Source organism: Loxodonta africana, chromosome 9, assembly GCF_030014295.1.
Source record: "Loxodonta africana isolate mLoxAfr1 chromosome 9, mLoxAfr1.hap2, whole genome shotgun sequence".
Taxonomy (NCBI): domain Eukaryota; kingdom Metazoa; phylum Chordata; class Mammalia; order Proboscidea; family Elephantidae; genus Loxodonta; species Loxodonta africana.
Window position 1 is genome coordinate 47,357,584 of NC_087350.1, and position 14,491 is coordinate 47,372,074.

The following is a 14,491-nucleotide window of genomic DNA, read 5'->3' on the forward strand; positions in this document are numbered from 1 at the left end:
TTGCATTTTCTACACTTCATAGGCGGGGAAATTAAAGTCCAGACTCACCCAATGTCACACCTTTTGTAAATGACAGATCTGGGAGCCTAACCCAGGTGTGCCATAGCCTCCCCTTTGTGAGTCAACCTCCCGTGAGAGTGTGAGCATGAATCAGCCTTCCAGAGATGAGGCCTGGACTTTGGACCTGTGTCAGGTGTACCAGGAGCCGCACCCCAAGTGGCCCTGCCCTACCTGAGAGCTGTGCTGCCTTGAGTAAGTCCCGTAATCTGCTGGGCTGATGTTTCCCTGCCTGTGCAGCCCCTGCCTCTCAGGGCTGATGAGATAAATGGTGTGGGATAAATGATGTGCCCCTGACCCATGGTATTGTCAGTCTCCTAATAAGCATGTGAAAGCTGGACAATGAATACAGAAGACCAAAGAAGAATTGATGCCTTCGAATTATAGTGTTGGTGAAGAATATTGAATATACCAGGGACTGCCAGAAAAATGAACAAATCTGTCTTGGAAGAAGTACAGCCAGAATGTTCCTTAGAAGTGAGGGTGGCAAGACTTTGTCTCACGTACTTTGGATGTATCATCAGGATGGACCAGTCCCTGAAGAAGGACATCATGCTTGGTAAAGTAGAGGGTTAGCGAAAAAGAGGAAGACCCTCAATGAGATGGATTGGCACAATGGCATCAATGATGGGCTCAGACATAACAATGATTGTGAGGATGGCTCAGGACCCAGCAGTGTTTTGTTCTGTTGTACATAAAGTAGCTTTGAGTGGAACTAACCCAATGGCACCTAGCAACAACAGAACATAAATGATGTGAGGGGCTATGTATGGGGGGCCAGGAGCCCCAGAGTCCTGCATAGAGACTGGACTCAGAGGGTAATGAATGTGCAAGGGTGGAAGGGGCCTACCTGAGAAGCAGCAAGCTCTCCCAGGTTTTCTCTAATCCCAGGGTCATAAACTCAAATGCTTATAACCGAGGGACACTCAGATAGGAGTCCCATGCCTGCATCTGCATGAGGCCACCAGATGGAGGCTGAACCCAGCTCCAGGAGATACTGACACTCAGAAATGTGGGCCCTTCCTGCCAGGACTTCTCTTTTTACAAAAGAAGCCAGGAATCTGGGTTTTTATGGAAAAGCTACCAATTTAAACATTAAAAAAAAAAAGTTAACATTAAGTCAATTCTGACTCATGGCAGCCCCATGTATTGCAGAGTAAAACTGTGCTCCATAGGGCTTTAAGGTTATGACCTTTCGGAAGCAGATCTCCAGGCCCATCTTCCAAAGTGCCTCTGGGTGGGTTTGAACCACCAGCCTCTCAGTTAGTAGTCAAGCGCTTACCATTTGTGCCACCCATGGGCAATTTAAACATATTGACTACTAAATATTCTTAAGCCCCCTGCAAGCCAAACAAAATACCTGTGGGCTAGATTCATCCATGGTATTTAGTGTGCAAGCCCCATCCTGACCCTTTGGGGGCCAGTTTGTACCACTCTGGGAGGAGTCAGAGCTGGAGGCAGAGGTTGGTGGGCAGGAGGTCTAGAGGTCAGATCCTTCTCCTTCTTGGACCTCAGTCTTCCCATCCATAAGATAGGAGTTGGGCCATCCTAGCTGGAGTGGACTACTGAAGGAAGAAGTCCAAGCTGATCTGAAGGCATTGGCGAAAAACAAGGCTCCAGGAATTGATGGAATATCAATTGAGATGTTTCAACAAACAGATGCAGCGCCAGAGGTGCTCACTCGTCTATGCCAAGAAATATGAAAGGCAGCTTCCTGGCCAACTGATTGGAAGAGATCCATATTTATGCCTATTCCCAAGAAAGGTGATCCAACCAAATGTGGAAATTATAGAACAATATCATTAATATCACACGCAAGCAAAATTCTGCTGAAGATCATTCAAAAACGGCCACAGCAGTATAATGACAGGGAACTGCCAGAAATTCATGCCGATTTTAGAAGAGGACGTGGATATCATTGCTGATGTCAGGTGGATCCTGGCTGAAAACAGAGAATACCAGAAGATGTTTACCTGTGTTTTATTGACTATGCAAAGGCATTTGACTGTGTAGATCATAACTAACTATGGATAACACTGTGAAGAATGGGAATTCCAGAACACGTAATTGTGCTCGTGAAGAACCTTTACATAGATCAAGAGGCAGTTGTTCAGACAGAACAAGGGGATATTGATTGGTTTAAAGCCAGGAAAAGTGTGCGTCAGGGTTGTATTCTTTCACCATACCTATTTAATCTGTATGCTGAAGAAATAATCCGAGAAGCTGGACTATATGAAGAGGAACAGGGCATCAGGATTAGAGGAAGACTCATTAACAACCTGCATTATGCAGATGACACAACCTTGCTTGCTGAAAGCGAAGAGGACTTGAAGCACTTACTAATGAAGATCAAAGACCACAGCTTGCAGTATGGATTACACCTCAAGATAAAGAAAACAAAAATCCTCACAACTTGACCAATGAGCAACATCATGATAAATGGAGAAAAGATTGAAGTTGTCAAGGATTTCATTTCACTTGGATCTACAACCAACAGCCATGGAAGCAGCAGTCAAGAAATCAAAAGACGCATTGCACTGGGCAAATCTGCTGCAAAGGACCTCTTCAAAGTATTGAAGAGCAAAGATGTCACCCTGAAGACTAAGGTGCGCCTGCCTGACCCAAGCCGTGGTATTTTCAATCACATCACATGCATGTGAAAGCTGGACAATGAATAAGGAAGACCAAAGAAGAGTTGACGCCTTTGAATTGTGGTGTTGGCGAAGAATATTGAATATACCATGGACTGCCAAAAGAATGAACAAATCTGTCTTAGAAGTACAACCAGAATGCTCCTTAGAAGGAAGGATGGTGAGAGTGCGTCTTACATACTTTGGACATGTTGTCAGGAGGGATCAGTCCCTGGAGAAGGACATCATGCTTGGCAGAGTACAGGGTCAGCAGAGAAGAGGAAGACCCTCAACGAGGTGGATTGACACAGTGGCTGCAATAATGAGCTCAAGCATAACAACGATTGTAAGGATGGCGCAGGACTGGGCAGTGTTTCGTTCTGTTGTGCATAGGGTCACTATGAGTCGGAACCGACTCTACGGCACCTAACAACAACAAGATGGAGTGGTCACCAATAGGGAGGGACTCCCTTCTTTGCCCAGGCTGGGCTTGACTCATTGGGAAGATCTGGGCTGGGCTCTTTGCTTTGCTTGTGGCTGACTCAGTCTTGACACATGTTGATAATGACACTCACGTGCCACCCACTTGTCAGGAATTAAACACAAAGGGGGACTGGTAGGCACAAGGCAACACCACAAAGGCTGAGGCTGACAGAAGCACTGTGTTTCTGAGCAGGACTCCAACAGGTCCTGTCCAGGTGGGAGGTTGGGCCCACAGGCCTACATGATCCTTTCTGGCTGGTTTTAGTGCCTTCCCAGTGGGGTCCTCCTGGCTGTGGCATGCTGGTTTTATTTTGGGGATCCATCCCTTCCCTACTTTCAGTCCATGCAGTTTGGGAATACACACACACACACACACACACACACACACATATATATACACTGTGTATGTATCTGTGAAACCATACTACAATTAAGACAATAAAAATCTTCATCGCCCCTAAGTTTCTTCATGTTCCTCTGTAATCCATTCCTCTTTCCCTACCCCCTGTCCCCTGCTCCTCAAGCAACCACTAGTCTGTTTGTTATTTTCTAGAATTTTACATAAATAAAATTGTACAGTATGAACATTTTCTTTGGTTTCACTTACCATACTTTTTTTTCTGTATTAATAATTTATTTTCTTTTTTGTTACTGTCGTTGAGAATCTACACAGCAAAACATATACCAATTCAACAAGTTCTGCATGTACAGTTCAGTGACATTGATCACATTCTTCAAGTTGTACAATTCTCACCCTCCTTTTCCGAATTGTTTCTTCTCCATTAGCATAAACTCACTGCCCCCTAAGCTTCCTATCTAATCTTTTCAGTTGCCATTGTTGTCATCTTGATCCTTTAGAGATAGTTCTTTAAAAACAGTACAATGCTGGACGCAGGCATTCGTTACTAAATAAGCTAAACTATCCTTTGGTTTAAAGATTTCAGGGGATATTTTTGGTTTAAGGTTTAAGGTCAGCATAATTATTTTGCGATGCATTCACGTTGTTGAGGGACCAGTACTTCATTCCTTATTGCTGAATAGGATATAGCATAAGGTGTTTATCTATTCAATCATACATTGATGGATATTTTAGTTATTTCCAATATTTAGCTATCATAAATAAAGCTGCTATGAACACTTTAGTACAAGTCTTTGTGGGGATATAAGCTTTCATTCTCTCGGGTAAATACCTAGCAGTGGAATAACTGGGTCATATGATCTTATGGATTCATTCGTGTCCCTCAAAAATATATGTCAACATGGCTAGGCCATGATTCCCAGTATGGTGTGATTGTCCCTCATTTTGTCATCTGATGTGATTTTCCTATACGTTGTAAATCCTACCTCTATGATGTTAATGAGGCAGGATTAGAGGGAGTTATGTTAGTGAGGCAGGACTCAATCTACAGGATTAGATTGTGTTTTAAATTGATCTTTTTTTGAGATAGAAAACAGGAAAGCCAGCAGAGAGACAGGGGGACCTCATACCACCAAGAAACAAGAGCCAGGAGAATAGCGCATCCTTTGGACCTGAGGTCCCTGTGCTGAGAAGCTCCTCTACCAGGGAAGATTGTTGACAAGGACCTTCCCACAGAGCTGATAGAGAGAGAAAGTGTTCCCCTGGAGCTGGCACCCTAAATTTGGACTTCTAGCCTCCTACACTTTGAGAGAATAAATTTCTTTTTGTTAAAGCCATCCACTTGTGGTATTTCCGTTACAGCAGCAGTAGGTAACTAAGACAGAACATATGGTAAGTGTATGTTTATCTTTTTAAGGAACTGTCAAACTGTTTGCCAAAGCAATTGTATCATTTTGTACTGCCACCACTGGTGTATGAGAATTACAGTGATTCTAAGCCAGGGAACAGAGGGGGCCCCCAAATCTGCCAACAAAGTAACAAGAAATGGGCCAGGGTGCAGAAAAAACCGATTCCCCAGAACAATGGAGCAGGGTATCAGAAAATAGCTGGCAAACACCTTTAAAGGTGTCTTTCAGAAGCAGCTAGATAAAACCAGCCCCAGGGGTCTTAAACGCTAGCAAGCGGCCATCTAAGATGCATGGATGAGTCTCAAGCCATCTGGATCAGAGGAGAATGAAGAATACCAAGGACACAAGGTAATTGCGTGACCAAGAGACAGAAAGGGCCACATGAACCAGAGACTATGTCATCCTCAGACCAGAAAAACTAGATGGTGCCCGGCTACAACCAAGGACTGCCCTGACAGGGAACACAACAGAGAACCGCTGAAGGAGCAGTGGGATGCAGACCCCAAATTCTCATAAAAAGACCAGACTTAAGGGTCTAACTGAGACTAGAAGGACCCCAGTGGTTATGGCCCCTAGACCTTCTGTTGGCCCAAGACAGGAACCATTCCCGAAGCCAACTCTTCAGACAAGGTTTGGACTGGACAATGGGTTGGAGAGGGATGCTGGTGAGGAGTGAGCTTCTTGGATCAGGTGGACACTTGAGACTATGTTGGCATCTCCTGCCTGGAGGGGAGATGAGAAGGTAGAGGGGGGTAGAAGCTGATGAAATGGACACGAAAAGAGAGAGTGGAGGGGGGGAGAGGGCTGTCTCAATAAGGGGAGAGTAATTGGGAGCATGTAGCAAGGTGTGTATAAGTTTTTGTGTGAGAGACTGACTTGATTTGTAAAGTTTCACTTAAAGCACAATAAAAATTATTTAAAAAAAAAAAACCCCAGTGACATGTGCAGAACATCCACCGGTGACCGCTGTGTGACCCTTCACCAGGGGCAGTGAGGGGCTGCAGCAGTAGCCGGGAGACTCTGCAGGTGCAACACTCCATAATAAGTCCTGCTTCGAATCCCAGAGGCCTCTGGGACAGACGCCATCTTGGAAAGCTGCTGCGCAGCTGCTGTGTGCTCCCCGCCTATGCCTGTGAATAAACATGAATCTTTTCCAGCCCAAGAACTTTTAAACTTTTGTTTTGTGAGACGGGGTAAGTGTTGCTTTAGGCCCTCCTCATCTCCGCTTGCAAGCCTCTTCAGTAAAGCTTTGCTCATGTGGAAAACTCTATGTGCCTTACCTGCTCATTCTTGACCCGTGAGAGGCAAGAACCTTATTCCGGTAACAATTCCACATCCTTGTGAACACTAGATATTGTCAGTCTTTTTAATTTAACCATTATATAGGTGTGCGGTAGTATCTCATTGTGATTTTAATTTACATTTCCCTAAAACTAATGGTGTGGAAAGAAAACAAAAATCCTCACATCTGGACCAATAAACAACATCACAATAAACAGAGAAACTATTGAAGCTGTCAAGGATTTCATTTTACTTGGATCCACAATGAACACCCATGGAAGCAGCAGTCAAGAACTCAAACAATGTATTGCATTGGTCAAAACTGTTGTAAAAGACCTCTATAAAGTGTTAAAGAGCAAAGATGTCACTCTGAGGAGGACTAAGGTGTACCTGAATCAAGGCAAGGTATTTTCAATCAACTCGTATGCATGTGAAAGCATTTGAATTATAGTGTTTGTGAGGGATATTGAACATACCATGGACTGCCAGAAGAACAAAAACATCTGTCTTGAAAGTAAAGCCAGAATGCTCCTTAGAAGCGAAGATACCAAGACTTCCTCTCACATACTTTGAACATGTTATCAGGTCAGAGTAGTTCCTGAAAAAAGGACATCATGCTTGTTAAAGTACAGTGTCAGCAAAAAAGAGGAAGACCTTCAATAAGATGGATTTGACAGAGTGGCTGCAATAATGGGCTCAAACGTGGCAACAATTGTGAGGATGGCACAGGACCGGGCAGAGTTTCGTTCTGTTGTACATAGGATCCCTGTGAGTCAGAACTGACTCAGCGTCACCTAACAGCAACGGTGTGGATCATCTTCTTATGTGCTTGTTGGCCATTTTGTATATCTTCTTTGTAGAAATATGTATTTAAGTCCTTTTCCCAATTATTATTTCATTGTTTTCTTATTATTAAGTGTTGAGAGTTCTTTTTGTATCTAAATACAAGTCCTTTGCTGGATATATATTTTTGCAAATGTTTTCTTCCAGTCTGCTTGCCTTTCCATTTTTGTAACAAGCCCCACGGATTACTTTAATGCACAATGAGTCTGAGCACCTCTTCTTTAGCGACAAACAGTGCCAATGAAAACAGAATTGAGAGGCGCTGGCTTATGGGGCTGGCAAAGATCACAGGGGGAGCCTTAGCCATTATCGGTGGCTGAGGGTGGGGACACACTCCTCATACCCTGTTAGAAAGAGTATAAATTCGTACAAAATCCCAGGAGGGCTATTTCCTGATGGATCATCAAATATCTTAAATGTGCATTCTTTTGACTCAGCAAGTTCAGTTCTAGAAAAATTTTTTTCCTCAGTAGCTTATCACATTATAGCTAAGTTCTACAAATTTTTCCTGAAAAAAATAAACAAGCAAGAGCAGTAAGCTGTCTCAGGAGCTTTCGTCCTGGGGTTGTGCTGAGGGGAGGGGGCTGCAGACACTCCTGACTGGTCAGGATCTTGATATCGTGCTCTTATGTGTCATTAAGCCTGGGTGGAAGGTTGAGAGGGACTGTAAAGTCAGTGGGGCTGAAATTCAACCCATCCCAGCAGGAGGAACATGGAGTGCAGGTCTCACATGACTGCATCTGGAGTCTAGGTTCACTCTGAGCCTATCATGGCCTTGGGAGTGTTCCAGGATTCAGGTTCTAACTAGCCATCACCAGTGCAAACTGGGAACCGGGGACACTGGGGAGGAGATAGCCCTTTGCTCTCCAACCACCAGTAGCTTTCTGGGGACTCAGGGAGGTAGGGCCTTGACCAAGGCCTGGCCAGAACTACTGAAAACAGGTATGAGGGAGGAGGTAGGGGCCTTGGGATCTGGGTTCTAGATTAGACCCTGCCCTGTTCTGGCACTTAGAAGTCCCTTCCCCTTCCTAGGCATCAGTTTCCTCTACTGAACAGTGAAGGAAGTACATCACATAGGCCCCTCAGGCCCCTCCAGCAATGATTGAGAACATAGGTGCTGCAACCAGCCAGAACTGAGTTCCATTTAAATCTCTACCACTTCCTGCGACTTGGCAATTTATTGAGCCTCTGTACTTCATTTTTTTTTTTTTTCACTTAAAGGCCTGTAATGTTGCTTCCCATTGTGATCAGGAAAAAGACCCTGCATTATCAGTCCCTTCCCACCTCTCCAGCTCTTGTTCCTGCCACTCTCCTCCTCATTCATCACACTTCAACCACTCTGGTCACCTTTCAGGTTGGAGGAGTTGCCAAGATCCTTCCCCGCTCACCCCCAGGCTCTTTACATATTCTCTTACCTCCGTCTGGCATGTTCTTCCACCTCTCTCCCTGGGTAGCTCCTATTTATTTTTCAGAGCTCAGCCAGATGTCACTTTCTCTAGGAAGCCCTCCCTGACCCCAGTCACATTTTACCACTGACCCCTCTCATACACTTCTCCTGTCTAGAGCTTAGCACAACCACGATCATTAAACAATTATGTCTGTGTGATTATTTGTTTGATGTCTGCGTCCCCAGGGCACTGTGAGCTCTCTGAGAGATGAGATAGTCCAGGCTGTTTCATCCATTCTAAAACACATATTTTCCTCTACATTTTAACATCTCTGAAGTCAGGACATATGTTACAATTTTGGTGGCCAGGTAGCAACTGTGATATATTTGTCAGTGCCTGTAGTACGCATCAAAACTTGCATCGTGGAAGAACATAATGGTGTACTCTTAAGAAAAACTCATGTTCTAGACAGCACAGATGATGATTTTGTCTGGAAAAACATAGATATCAACAACTTTGAATGAAAAAGTAACCCAGGAAAGGTGGACTGTACACAAAAATTTTAGGAATACCTTAGCTAAATTATTTTGAGTGTAGTTTCCTTTTTATGTATGCACATGAATGATATATGATACAAATATAAGAAAAAAAACCTAAGTAAGTCTAAAAGAGCTCCTTCAGTAAGTATAAAATATGAATTAAGTGATAAGGAAGCACTGTGTCATATTTTAATGGGTAGTTTTTTTTTTTTTAATGCACAAAAAATAATGACGTACGTTACAACGGGAATACGGTAATGTATTTCACGTCTTATGGGTTTGTGGTGCAGATCAAGAGAAAACCAATGTGGGGCGCAGAGCTGGGCGCCTAGGTTGTTGTTAATTGCTGTCGAGTCAATTCTGACACATGGCGACCCCATGGGTGCAGCGTAGACCTGGGCACCCAGAAAAAAAAAAAGCACTCTGTAAATGGCCGAGAACCTTGAAGCATGCCGTGCTCCATATGTCCTGCAGGTGGCGATGGTTAACCAGGCTCAGCCCTGACCCCAAACTTGAGAGTTCTAGGCTGCAGGGTGAGGAAGAGTGAGACTGGGAGGGAAACTTCAAGAGTGTCATGCCCTGGCAGAGAGCAGACTCTTCTTCCACCCCAGGGAGAGGACGAGGCAGGTTCTACCAGCTTGTCTACCCCAGAGGTAGCTCTGGGTGCAGAGAGAATTTAAGAATAGAAGTTGGGCCCTGCCCACCTGGGCAAACTGTGATTCTGGGCCTACTTCCCTATCTGGGCTCTGTGTCTTGGCCATGCAGTGAGGGTGTGGGAGCCTGCCATACCTGAACCCTGACAGAGAAGATTCTGAGGTGGCCGTCTCCCCTCAGATGACCCAAAAGGCCTTGACCTGCTCTGTCCTGAAGGCCTCAAGCTTACCTGAAGAGCTTGAAGCCCTGTGACAGTCCTCTCTCCACCTGATCTTGCCACCTCCCTGTGAGGTCATGGCATTTCCCTTACTCCTCAGTGAGAAAACGGAGACCCAAAAAGATGAAATGACTTTCCTAAGGCTACCCCACTGTGAGTGGTTGGATCTAGGAGGGACAGTCAGATCTGCTTGCCCCTTTTATGGTGTCCATCTACCTCTTATGATAGAAGGAGATGCAAAGTAGGGTGGGGAGAGAATTTCCCACCAAAGGAAATGAACTGAAAGAAGTTCCTTGTTAAAATGAGAGATTAATCATGCCTAATTTGTCTCCCTACTAAAACTACATCAAAAAAAAAAAAAAAACTTTTAAAAAGCCACTCAAATATTCATTAGAAAAGATATGAAAAGCACAAACCATAAAAGAAAAACTGATAAATTAGATGCTATCGAATTTTTTTAACTTTTGCTCTTTAAAAGCCACTGTTAAGAAAGCAAACAGGCAAGCAAAAGACTCCTAGTAAATATTTGCAATGTATGCATCTGACAAAGGACTTGTATCCAAATATACAAACAACTCCTACAACTCAATTATAAGAAGACAAATAGCTGAATTTTTTAAATAGCCAAAATATTTGAATAGTTACTTCACAAAAGAATATATATGAATAGCTAATGAGCAGGCAAAAAGACGCTGAATAGCATTAGTCACAAGGGAAGTACAAATGGAACCACAGTGAGATACCACTACGTGCCTGCTAGAATGGCTGGAATTAAAAAGACTAACAATCCCAAGTATTGGTGAGAATGTGGGGCAACTGGAACTTTCCTATATTGCTGGTAAGAGTGTACAATGGATCAACCACTTAGAAAAAGAATTTGGCAGTTCTTACAAAGTTAAACCTACACTTACCATACACTCAGCAAAGCCATTCCTAGGTAATTACCTAAAAAGGAATGAAAAATACATGTCTACACAAAGATTTGTTCAGAAATGTTCATAGCAACTTTATTCATGATAGGCAAAGGTAGGAAACAGCTCACTCTCTATCAACAGGCAAAAGGTTGAACAAATTATGGGGCACCCATACCAAAGTGGGTGACACAATGGAATACTACTCAGCAATAAAAAGGAACAAACTATTGTTAAATGCAACAACATGAATGAATCTCAAAATAGTGATGCTTAATGAAAGCAGTCAGGCAAAAAGGAATGCATTCTGTATGTTTCCATTTATATAAACTTCCAGAAAATACAAACATATCCATAGGAACAGAAAGCAGATCAGTGGTTGTCTGGGCACGGAGAGTTGGGGGGAAAGCATTACACAGAGGCGCGAGGGAACTCTTGGGACTAACGGAGATATTCACTGTCTTGACTGTGGTGATGGTTACACCAGTGAGCACATATATCAAAATGTATCACATTGTGCATTTTAAATACGTGCAGTTTATTGTTTCTCAATTATATCTCTATGAAGCTATAAAAAAAGCAATTACTAACTTCAGGAAAAACAAAGATAGAAAACATAATGCTCGGCTATGAATAATATTTACATAAGAAAAATCACATAAACATTGAAAAGGGACTTTTAAAAATTGAGGTATAAAAATACATACAGTGTGTTGCATAAAGAAGTGTACAAATCTGAAGTGTGGCTAGTGATTTAACCGACAATTTTAATGTTGCTGCTACAGTGGACGATGGAGGAGGGGAAGTGGGGGCTGGAGATGGAAGAGAGTTATATCTTCATTTATCATACTAGGTTGTTGTTCATTGCGCTCCAGTGGATTTTGACTCATGGCGACCCCATGTGTGCAGAGTAGAACTACTCCATAGGGTTTTCAAGGCTGTGACATTTCCAAAGCAGATCACCAGGCCTTCTTCTGAGGTACCTCTGAGTGGGTTTAGCCACCAAACTTCCGGCTAGTAGTCAAGTGCTCAACCATTTGCACCATCCAGGGATCCTTCATAATAGGTAGTTGACAGATAATAGCTAAAACAAATGAACCAAGAGAAAGCAGTACAACCCAAATGCCCATCAACAGATGAATGAGTAAACAAAATGTGGTATAGTCATTCAGTCAAATATTTTTCAGCCATAAAATGAATTAAATTTTTTCAAATGCTGACGGGATTCAGACCTTCTGGAGCGATTGAGGCTGGATGAACCCTCGAAACTATTGCCCTGAGATAACCTTTATACATTAAACCGAAAATATCCCCTGAAGTCTTTAAACCAAGCAATAAAAGAAGCAATAGTTTAGCTTAATTAGTAAAGAATGTCTGCCTTGAGCATTGTGCTCTTTTAAAGAACTGTCTATATGGGATCGAATTAACAACTACTGGAAAGGTTAGAGAACAGTCTTAGGGAGAAGTGAGTTCATATTAAAGGTGAAGGGATAATTCAGAAAACGAAGGTGAGAAGGGTTGCACAGCTTGAAGTATGTAGTCAATATCACTGAATTGTACATGTAGAAACTGTTGAATTGGTGCATGTTTTGCTGTGTATATTTTCAACAGTAACAAATAAAATAAATTACTAAAAATAAGTAAATAAAGAGGCTTTGGCCAAAGGGTGAGGGGAGGGAGGATGAATGAAATTCTAACACAGGCTACAACAGGAATGAACCTTGAAAACATTGTGCTGAGTGAATAAGCCAGTCACAAAAGGACAACTATTGTATGATTCCATTTATAGGAAATATCTAGAATAGGCAAATTCACGGAGACAGAAAGTAAGTTAGAGGTTATCAGGGGCTGGTGGAAGGGGAGAATGAGGAGTTATTGCTTAACATGTATACAATTTCTAATTCGGGGTGATGAAAAATTTTAGAACTAGACAGTGGTGATGACCATAGAACATTGTGAATATGATTAATGCCACTGAATTGTACACTTAAAATGGTTAAAATCACAAATTTTATGTTTTTTTATACTTTACTATAGTAAAAGTTTTTTTTTTTTTAAATAGTCATAGGTATTTATTAGATGAATTAAACATTGCATACATACACAGGGATTTCTTTCAGAGTACACAGCTTTGTTATTTTTTCCCATTTCCCAAATTAATAGGTATTATAAGCTCTCTGATCTACAGTACTGTGACATTAAGCATATAAGTAATCAATTTATTGTCAAGTATATTTTCATTTTCAGTTAACTGAACAAAATGACATGAACTGAGGCTGTGGAATTGAATAGGATTTCTAGAGAGTTCTAACCTATATTGGACCTCATGCAAACATGCTGAGTAAAATTCTCAAAGAACCCAGATCCTTTTAAAAGTAGTTCTCCGTTATATCTGTAACATACCATTTACCAAGGTCTGGAAAACCTCAGTGGCTTCATTGTCACCTTTCATCTACATCCTATCAAAATACAACTTCTACTAATTTTATTCTCTAAGTATCTCTCAGACATGGCCCGGTCATTTCAAGCCTTTATCGTTACAAGCACTCCTTCCCTTGATGTCCCTCCTCTGGTTAAAATCTCTCAGGACCTCACTGTCTTTGAGTAAATGAAGTCCCTTCCAAAAAACCAAACCAAACCTGCTGCCATTGAGTCAATTCCAACTCATAGCAACTCTATAGGACAGGGTAGAACTGCCCCATAGAATTTCCAAGGACTGCCTGATGGATTCGAACTGCCAACCTTCTTGGTTAGCAACCTGAGCTCTTAACCACTAAGCCACCAGGGTTTCCAAATGAGGTCCAAACTTCATTAAATCAGGCAGAGCCCTTGATGATAGGCCTCCTCCCAATCACTACTTCCTGCCTCCTTCACAGCAGTAGTTACTATTCTGATTTCTAACTCCATATATTTGAACTTTATACGTTTTTAAAAATTTTTATTGTGCTTGAAGTGAAAGTTTACAAATCAAGTCAGTCTCTCATACGAAAATTTATATACACCTTGCCATATACTCCTAGTTGCTCTCCCCCTAATGAGACAGCACACTCCTTCCCTCCACTCTCTCTTTTTGTGTCCATTCAGCCAACTTCTGACCCCCTCTGCCTTCTCATCTCCCCTCCAGACAGGAGATGCCCACAGAGTCTCATGTGTCTACTTGATTCAAGAAGCTCACTCTTCACCAGTATCATTTTATATCCCATAGTCCAGTCCAATCCATGTGTGAGGAGTTGGCTTTGGAAATGATTCCTGTCTTGGGCTAACAGAAGGTCTAGGGACCATGACCTCCGGGTCCCTCTAGTCTCAGTCAGACCATTAAGTCTGGTCTTTTTACAAGAACTTGGGGTCTGCATCGCCCTGCTCTCCTGCTCCCTCAGGGGTTCTCTGTTGGTTCCCTGTCAGGGCAGTCATCCACTGTAGCCGGGCCAGTAAAAGTTTTAAAAGATAGAAATATGTATATGTTATTTAGAAAACACGGAATGTGTAAGTGCTAGGGAAGAAAACAGAAGAGTCAAAAGTGGTTGCTTCTGGAGAGATGGAGTGGGGAGACTGTTGGGGGCAGACAGGAAATCACTGTAAATAATTATATGCCTTTTAGTACCAGTCGACCTGACTCTCCTTGCACATATCGTATTTCATCAATTTTAAGATGCCATCCATTATCTTAGTTACCTAGTGCCGCTATAACAGAAATACCACAAGTGGGTAGCTTTAACAAACA